Below are 8,835 nucleotides of genomic sequence, written 5' to 3'. Positions count from 1 at the left end.
TGCCTCTGATTGGAATGCCTCCCTCCTTCCCCACCATCCTTCTGTCCCACTGTGACTGCAGTGCCATCTCCCAATTATTAAAAGAGCAAATGAAACAAAAGCGCCTGATGCGAAAGCAACAGCCCCCTCTCATAAATTTATGTGTCGCAGTCACCATTGGGCTTATTTATTCTCCTCTGCATTTATTAACTCTGTCACTCCTCACCCAACGAAGTTTCGATACAGACTGTTCAGCCTGGGAGATGCAAAGATAAATTAGGCGCAAGAACTCACTCTGAAAGCAGCGCCAAGTAGCTGTGTGAGTATCCTCAGATTTTAAGCTAAGCTCATCATCTAGGAATTAAACTTCAGTAGAAGGTAATGTTCTCAGAATGTCTGGCCCTGGTCTGTTCCAGATTAGTAAACTTCCTGAATTGTTTAGAGATATTTTAGCCTCTCGAAAAGCTAATTGATCTCACACACACACACACACACACACACGGTTATCCTTCCCCCGCCCCACACAATTGACAACTGGCAATTGTCACAATTCATGCGTCACCAGAGATTTGCTGTGATGTCACTGCCCTCTTCCAGTAAAATCTGCATGACCTCATCTGCATCTTGTGGCCTGGCTTTTTGTTGCCTGATGAATTACATCCTATCATGTGATGCTCCCTGTGCAAACCATTCTTCAATTTTTATAAGGTCATTATTTTAAAAATATATCATCATAAAAGCTGTGTTTTGAATGATTCTGTTCCTTGAATATTAAAGTGTTTAGTCTCCAAGTAGATATTCTGATATTCATAATGGAAGATATAATGGCTGAGTTTTCATCGGAAGTAACCTTCCAGAAGGTGTGTGCGTGTGAGGTAATGATGCTGATGGGGATTAATCTTTGTCGAGTGAATTATGAACTGTTGCGTAGTTTATAAGGGGCCTGATTTTCCTAGGAACTTCTGTTTCTTTAAATATTTGTTAAGTAGTAGTACCTTCTTGTTCTAAAATGTCGTGGTCATAGAATGCTTATGCATGGATATTTTATAAAGAGTTGCTTTTTATTTTTGAAGACTCTGGGAAAGTCTGTTGAGATCCTTCTCTCAGTTAAGCCATATAAAGACTAAGGATTTTTACCAAAGGGCTGTTTTAGAGTCCCTCCCTATTATGAGAACAGTCACTGATAGGATTGGGTTGTGTAAAAAAAAAGGTTGCAAAATAGTAACTTAGGAAATAAGATGATTCCTAGCCAACGCTGGAAGATAAGGGCCCTGCTGAAATTTAATTATGCAACCAAGGTAAACCATCATTTATATACAGAAGAATCTGTAATTATATGGCAACCTAGTGGAAGAAGGACTTTTTCAATAGAAGGATTGCGAAGGGGACAAGGAAGCTTTTGAGGGTGGTGGATGTATATGTTTATTATCTTGAATGGGCCAGTGGTTTCTTGGTTGCGTAAATGAGTCAGAACACAGTTGTAAACATACTTAAGAGTAAATTTTACACTTTAAATGCATGCACATTATTGTATGTCAATTATACCTCAACCAAGCTGTTCAAAAGGAAAACTAGTAAGGACCTGAGTCACGGCGAGGCTTTCCAGCAAGTGCTCACCTGTGAGTCCTGACCGAGCAGCCAGAGGGTGCTCCCTCCGCCATCCAGCCTAGGAAAGCAGCCACACTTTCCATCATACAAGCGAGACTTTGCTGAGTTCCACAAAGAGGAACATGCGAAAAGCAACTGGGAGTTCACCAAGAGGGAGGTGTTTTAGAAGCACTGTACATGAGGACTGGAAGGAAGATGAGACATTCTCTAATTCTCTGGGCAAATAGATTTAAGGGTTTAGTGACTTTCCCAAGAGAACACAGCTATTGACTGGAAAAACAAAGAAAGCAGTGATTTAGGAGAAGGAGTCAGTGAGCTACTCTTCTTCTTCTTCTTCTTCTTCTTTTTTTTTTTTTTTGATGAGGAAGATTGGCCCTGAGCTAACATCTGTGCCAATCTTCCTCTATTTTGTATGTGGGCTGCCGCCACAGCGTGGCTTGATGAGCAGTGTGTAGGTCTGCACTGGGGATCTGAACCCACAAACCCCAAGCCACTGAAGCAGAGTGCGCAAACTTAACCGCTACACCACCAGGCTGGCCCCAGTGAGCTACTCTTGAAGGCTAAGTGGGCTTGAACATGTGTCACTGCGGGGGAGTTGCAGACAGAAGAGGCAGGTGACCAGGCATAGAAGCAAAACGAACAAGAAGTGTATGGACAATGAGACATATAGTGAAAATACAGAACAGCAGTGAGGAATACAGTTGGAGACGTTTTTTTGAAATGAAAGAATAATGAACTGAATGAACTTCTTTCTACGACCAGGATTTTACGTGATGGATAATTGTTTTGACACAGATCACTTTCTACCCAAGAGTTCTTGTTAGTAAATGACACATGTACAGGTGTGTCTGTACATCTGAGGATTTTGCTTTTTTACCTGAATAAACCAAGTTGCAATACATTATGTAATACTAACATAAATATTTCATATAAAAAACTTAAATATATCTCCATGTGCATTATATGACTATCAATGTATTTTAAAAAGACCTGGAAGTATGCACGTTGAAGTGGTTACTTCTGAGGAAGGCAGTGGGGTTGGGTGGGGCCACAGATCTGTATTCAAAAACATTTCTTTGTGTATTAACTATGTATTTAAAAATAACTTTCAAAAAGATGCAAAAAAAAAAAAGGATACAATGAGAAGCAGACTAAATATTTTAGTGCCTTGAAGCCTAGAATCGGAGAGTCAGCAGTGACTATATTAAAAATCTATTATGGGGGCCAGCCCAGTGGCATGGTGGTTAAGTTTGTGTGCTCCACTTTGGTGGCCCTGGGGTTCATGGATTAGGATCCCGGGTGTGGACCTACACAGTGCTCAACAAGCCATGCTGTGGCTGCATCTCACATACAAAATAGAGGAAGACTGGCACAGATGTTAGCTCAGTGACAATCTTCCTCAAGCAAAAAGAGGAAGACTGGCAATAGATGTTAGCTCAGGGCCAGTCTTTCTCACCAAAAAACCCCCACAAAACATATTATAAATGAAATTAGTAATAAATTATAAAATAAATATAATTTTTTTTGTTGACCGAATCATAAGAAAATACAAGAAATGTGAGAGAAGTCTAGAGTGGAGAGTAAGCTTACAGGACTCATTTTTCACAGTAATAGCACAGGTTAAAAATGCAAATGAGTTAACAAAGAATTTAGATAAACCCAGACATGAAAGACCCATACTGGTTTATAAAGGACAATTATGACATTTGAGTTGAATTCCTACATTGGGGGGTTTTATCAAAGAAGGTAATATTTTCAAACATGTGTGGTTGATGGTGTGTTTCTTCTAGGGCTGAGTCCGTACTGTCCGCAGGGCCTGACTTCTCTCTGCCTGGCACAGCCCCGCCGCACGCCTGTTGTATTATACTTGCCTGAATGCAGAGCCTCTGTATACCGCCTGGTCCTGCAGTCATCTGAGCTTGCCATCTCTGTCTCCTCTCTAGCCCTGAGAAGACAGTACCCATTCTGTCTTTGTTTCAGCATCTTTATGTAGGTGATCCTGTCATCTTGGAGCTCCTGGAATGTTGAAGTGGTCTTCATGGTCCATCTCCATAGAGACTTTCTGGTTTATGTTTTGAAGATGATTCAAAGGAATTCTAAGAATGTGTTTCCTTTTTTCACCAATTCTCTTCCCTTAACCTATAAACTCTTGGTTTGAATTTAGCGCCAGGAAAAAGTCTTCTTTACAGAGCTGCCATGTTTCTTCCTTTGCAGTAATGGTACAATGGCAGCCACTCAATTTACTATTCTATCATCTATCTATCTGTGTATCTATCGGTGTATCTATTTATGTATATCTATTTATGTATCTGTGTATCTATTTATGTATCTATGGCCACCACACAATTTACTATTCTATCATCTATCTGTGTATCTATCTGTGTATCTATTTATGTATGTATCTATCTATATATCTATGTATTTATATGTATCTATGTAGCTGTGTATCTATCTATCATCAATCATGTATTGGACCTTATTATGAGGGTATGCAGAACCAAATTTGAATTTCAGTGGCAACAATGAAGTTATCTTCTAGGCAAAATGTTTACATCTTCTTTTTGGTCCTCTGCCTGGAAATTTTCTGCTTTTCTTAGTTATAGCTTTTGTTGTAATCTGCTTTAAGTTCTTTTGGAAAGAGGAGGCATATAAGTCATTTGACACATAAAAAGTAATTTGTGTATTACATTTTATGTTAATTGTAAATTAAATATTACACTTAGTAATATAAACTTTAGTTTGCTTAATTAGCATGCAGAGCAACAACAGTCATGCATATCTTTAAATGCTAATAGGCTGAACATTTTCTTAAGGCATATTGATTATAGTATCGAATTCTGCTCATATGTATGAGTAATTTATAATTCCTGGTAAACTTTATTCTCATAACAAAACAGGTAGAGCCAACATTTATTATCTATTCATCTCTGAATGTATCATTTCCCTTATTCTTTAGAATAATCTTGGGAAATAGAAAATATCTGTAAGAAAATTGAGAGAAAATTGAATAGTGTGTCTCAGAGTTCAAAGCACCACATTTTGTTGCATTACACTTTAAATGGAGCCAAGATTTTTCACTGTTTATACCTTTGCAGATGGAAAGAAATTGCTTCTGTTCAGAAACAGAAGACATCTGGTAGTAGATTATGTTGAATTCATTTGGCTGGGAAAAGAAGGAGAAAATCATCCATTTAACAGCCTGCCAGATGGTTGACAAAGAATGCCTTTACTGATTTGTGGGACAATTTTTCTTAGATACTGGGCTGTTCCTGAGAACAAAATGCTAAAATGAGCAGAGAGCTTCAGACAAAAAAATATAGCCAGCCTGCACTCAGTTGGCATTGCTGAATTTTTTAGTCCTCAACTAATTTACTTTAGAGCAGAGGTTTTTGAGTGCTGGGAGAATATAGCACTTTGGGTCTCAAATCCAAAATCTTGAAATAATATGTTATTACTAAATTTAAAGCATCAAGTCATTCCCAGTTTTCACACTTACCTGAAAGGATATGGGACCTAAGATTGAATAACACAAGCACATCGTTATCCTCTATCAAAATCCCTTTCAGGGGGCCAGCCTGGTGGTGTAGCTATTAGGTTCACATGCTCTGCTTTGGCAGCCCAGGGTTCATGGGTTCAGATCCTGGGCACGGACCTACACACTGCGCATCCAGCCATGCTGTGGCAGTGTCCCACATACAAAACAAAGGAAGATGGGCACAGATGTTAGCTCAGCAACAAAATATTCCTCAAGCAATAAGAGCAAGATTGGCAATAGATGTTAGCTCAGAGCCAATCTTCCTCACCAAAAAAAAAAAAAAAAAAAGCCCTTTCGGGATCTTTTGAGATAGCAGTCTCCATGGACAACATTGACTGGTGCCATCTTTTTATTCACCCTGGATTAATTTAAAAGGGAGACTCATTTTACAAATAAGAAGCTGCTATTTTCCTTTGTTTTGCCAGGAACTAAATAGAAGTACCTTCTTGTTCTTTTTGAAAGCCTTGAATCTAGACATTGTTTTTTGGCTTTCTACCCACCTAGATTTCAGCTACTCTGGAAGTTTTGCCAGAGGAATCCAGACCTGTCCCGCCACCTTTGGCGTGATGCAAAGCAGAGTGAAGTGGCGTTGGGGTCAGAGCCGGGGCCCAGTCTTTGTCCTGCCAGTCACTGCTGTGTGTGCTGGGGAAATCCCCTAGTCTCTCTAAACTTCAGTTCCACGGAGGGTTGTTTTGAAGATTGAATGAGAACGTGATCTGTTAAATATTCAGTAAATGGTAGCAATAGTAATAAATAATAATTATCTGCCTCCATGACAGATACCTTTTCTCCCCTCTTTACCTTCTCTATGAAAATGCATAAATATTTCCACGAGTGAACCTCTAGCATGGTTTCTTGCTCTGGTCTGAATCTCTTCCCTGGACATAGATTTAAGTGTCTGCCCTGTCTTTGTCATTAAACCCTATCTGTGTCTGTCTGAGTCAGCGTAGGCTGCCATCACAAGATCCCATGGACTGGTGACTTAAAAAACACAAATTTATTTTCTCATAGTTTTAGAGTCTTGAAGTCCAAGATCAAGGTGGCAGTGTGGTTGGTTTCTGGTGAGGGCTCTCTCCTTGGGTTGGCAGACAGCTGCCTTCTTGCTATGTCCTCATATGGTGGAGAGAGAGGACAGCCAGCTCTCTGGTACGTCTTCTTATAAGGGCACTAATCCCATCGTGGGGGCTCCAGCCTTGTGATCTCATCTAACCCTAATTGCCTCCCAGAGGCCCCAGCTCCTAATACCATCACATTAGGGGTTAGGCTTCAACATATGAACTCAGGGGACACCGTTCATCCACAGCAGTGTCTGAGCACAAGAGCCATTCTCACATTACGTCTGTAAATGGTCAGTGCTCAGGCAGTGCTTCCCAGGAGAGAGGAAGTCAGACTGTACTGTGGCGTAATTAAGTGACCAGTTCTATCTTTAACTTCTCAAAGGGGCCCAGGAGCTCTGCCAGCTGAGCTGCAGACACTACAAGTCTGAAAAATCCTAAGGCCACAGGATCACCTAAAGAAATAGGAGACAACACTTCCTCTGGTGGCACTTTGGGGGCAATGCTTGGAGGTGTGTCCTCCAGCTGGCATCCTTCTTGGGTAAATGTCCGCTCCAGCCAGTAGGGTGAGGGGTTAAAGCGCAGATTCCAGAGGTCAGGTGGCCTGAGTTTAAATGCCAGCTCTGCCACTTTTGAGCTGTGTGACCGTGGGCCTCAGTTTCCCCATCTGTAAAGTAAGGATAATAATAGTAGCTTCCTCATAGGGTTGTTGTGAAGATTACATGATACACTCGTTCACACACACACAGTCTTTCTCCCACACAGTCCATGCTTAGAGCTGTCTCTGGCACATGGTAAGCGCTGTATGAATGTAAGCTGTTGTTATTAGTAGTACACATTTGGGGAGACAGGACTGTGAATGTATGTCCTTGTCATCTGCGGTCCTAGACATCCATGGGGTGGAGCAGAGCCTGGAATGCCGATGCCAGGCTGACTCCAGCGGATTAAGCCCGTTCCATTCGTGAATACCTCCCATCTTCCAGTCTCTTTGGACAAATGGAAAGGAGACGGGATTCAGCTCTGGCCTCTAGGATTAAAAGGAGTGTCTGGTTTCCTGTTTTCCTTGTCTGTGAGCTGGTGAGGGTATAGACGCAGTTGAGGAATTTATCCAGGGGTCAGCTTTTGATTTCGGCTTATTCTACTTTTGTGAGCTTTGCCTTTTTTTTTTCCTTTTTCCTTTTCCAAGAATCTATCCAGGCAGGCCAGTTCTAGTTATTGATGAAAATACACACTCTTATCATTTTATATTGTTAGTCAACTCATGACAGTCGTTTACTTGCAAATGGAAAATTTAGAAATGGGGAAAAATAGAATGAGTTTGATCTGGACTCTTCCAAAGGTCTGTGCTGTCCTGACCTAACTCTGAGTTTTCAAGGAATACGTAGATGCCTATGGAATTGGAAAGAAATGCTGGTTGCCATTCCATGTGGTTATTTCTGTGCCTAGTTAAGAAGTGGCCCAGCAGAATCTGTATACTGTGTGATTATGTTTCTAATAACATTAGCTGCCTTTCATTGATAAATTGTCATGTGCACAGCATTTTATATACATTGTCTTTGAGAAAGACACTTCATCTGTGCCGGGAAATCTGCTCAGGTTATAGGGGGTAGATTTTACTCCACTTCTCTGATATCTGTTGGACTATAGAGCTTAGTTGCTACTGAGGGGCACTGGGAGAAACCCTCCATTATGAATCTATCTGTAACCATGCGCTTACAGGAGTTTCCTCTGAGGAACGGGGCCCACACTGATGCCTTCCTTTTGAAATTCAAAGTTAGTTGTTAGACTTATTAAATTAACATGTGTGAACTTCATTATAGCTTGTTTGTCGGAAGGAGCCTTGAGGCACTTGAGTGTGAATTCATCCCCAACAGAGTAGATGTGACCAGTGGGTGAGGTTCTTTCTCAGGGTCTGGAGATTGAGGAGAGCGCTGGCTGTGAGATTGTGAAGGAGCTGACACTGGAAGCCCATTGAAGGTGCATGCATCAAAACTTAAGGAATCCCAACAGCCTAAGGAAGTTGTAGGAGGTGTACCCCAGCTGTGGTGGAGGCCATCAGGACCCAGATTCAGTGACTGTGGCACCAAAGACAACAGGAGCTGTTGGTCTGATTGAGCCCATGCCTCTGAGTCTGGTCCAATTATAGCAAGTAGTGACACCCAGCTTCCGCTTTAGGGACAGTGAAGAGTGAGGCACCAAGAGAAGACCTCTGCCTAGCATCATCATGGCAGATGGCCACTGCAGCAAGAGCTATGTTTTTTGCATAATCTGGAATTTGTGACATTGCTTTTTTTTAAAATGAAAAATATGAAGGAGGCTCCATGAATTTCGCTTTCTTAGAGTTTTGTAAAAGCATTTCAGCAGGCTATTAATTTCGAAAAGCTTCATAGTAATCTTTAAGAAGCAGGGTTCTGTGATTCTGAATTGAGTTAGCGTTTTGTGCATGGTGAAGTTTTGGGAGAGCGTTGGGCACATGACTGTGCAGTCTCTTTGGGGAGTTTGGCCTGTCCTCAATTCTCAGTCATGAAGCTACAGTGACTCAGGGATCTGCTGGAGCAATGGCATGGAATTTACTGATCAATGGGCCATTAAAAATGGGACAAGTTACTGATACTTTAGCATATTAATTTAGGTTGCCAGTATATAATATTTTTCTTA

This window comes from Equus quagga, chromosome 12 (assembly GCF_021613505.1).
Source record: "Equus quagga isolate Etosha38 chromosome 12, UCLA_HA_Equagga_1.0, whole genome shotgun sequence".
NCBI classification, from domain to species: domain Eukaryota; kingdom Metazoa; phylum Chordata; class Mammalia; order Perissodactyla; family Equidae; genus Equus; species Equus quagga.
Note: the sequence above shows the minus strand (reverse complement) of the source record.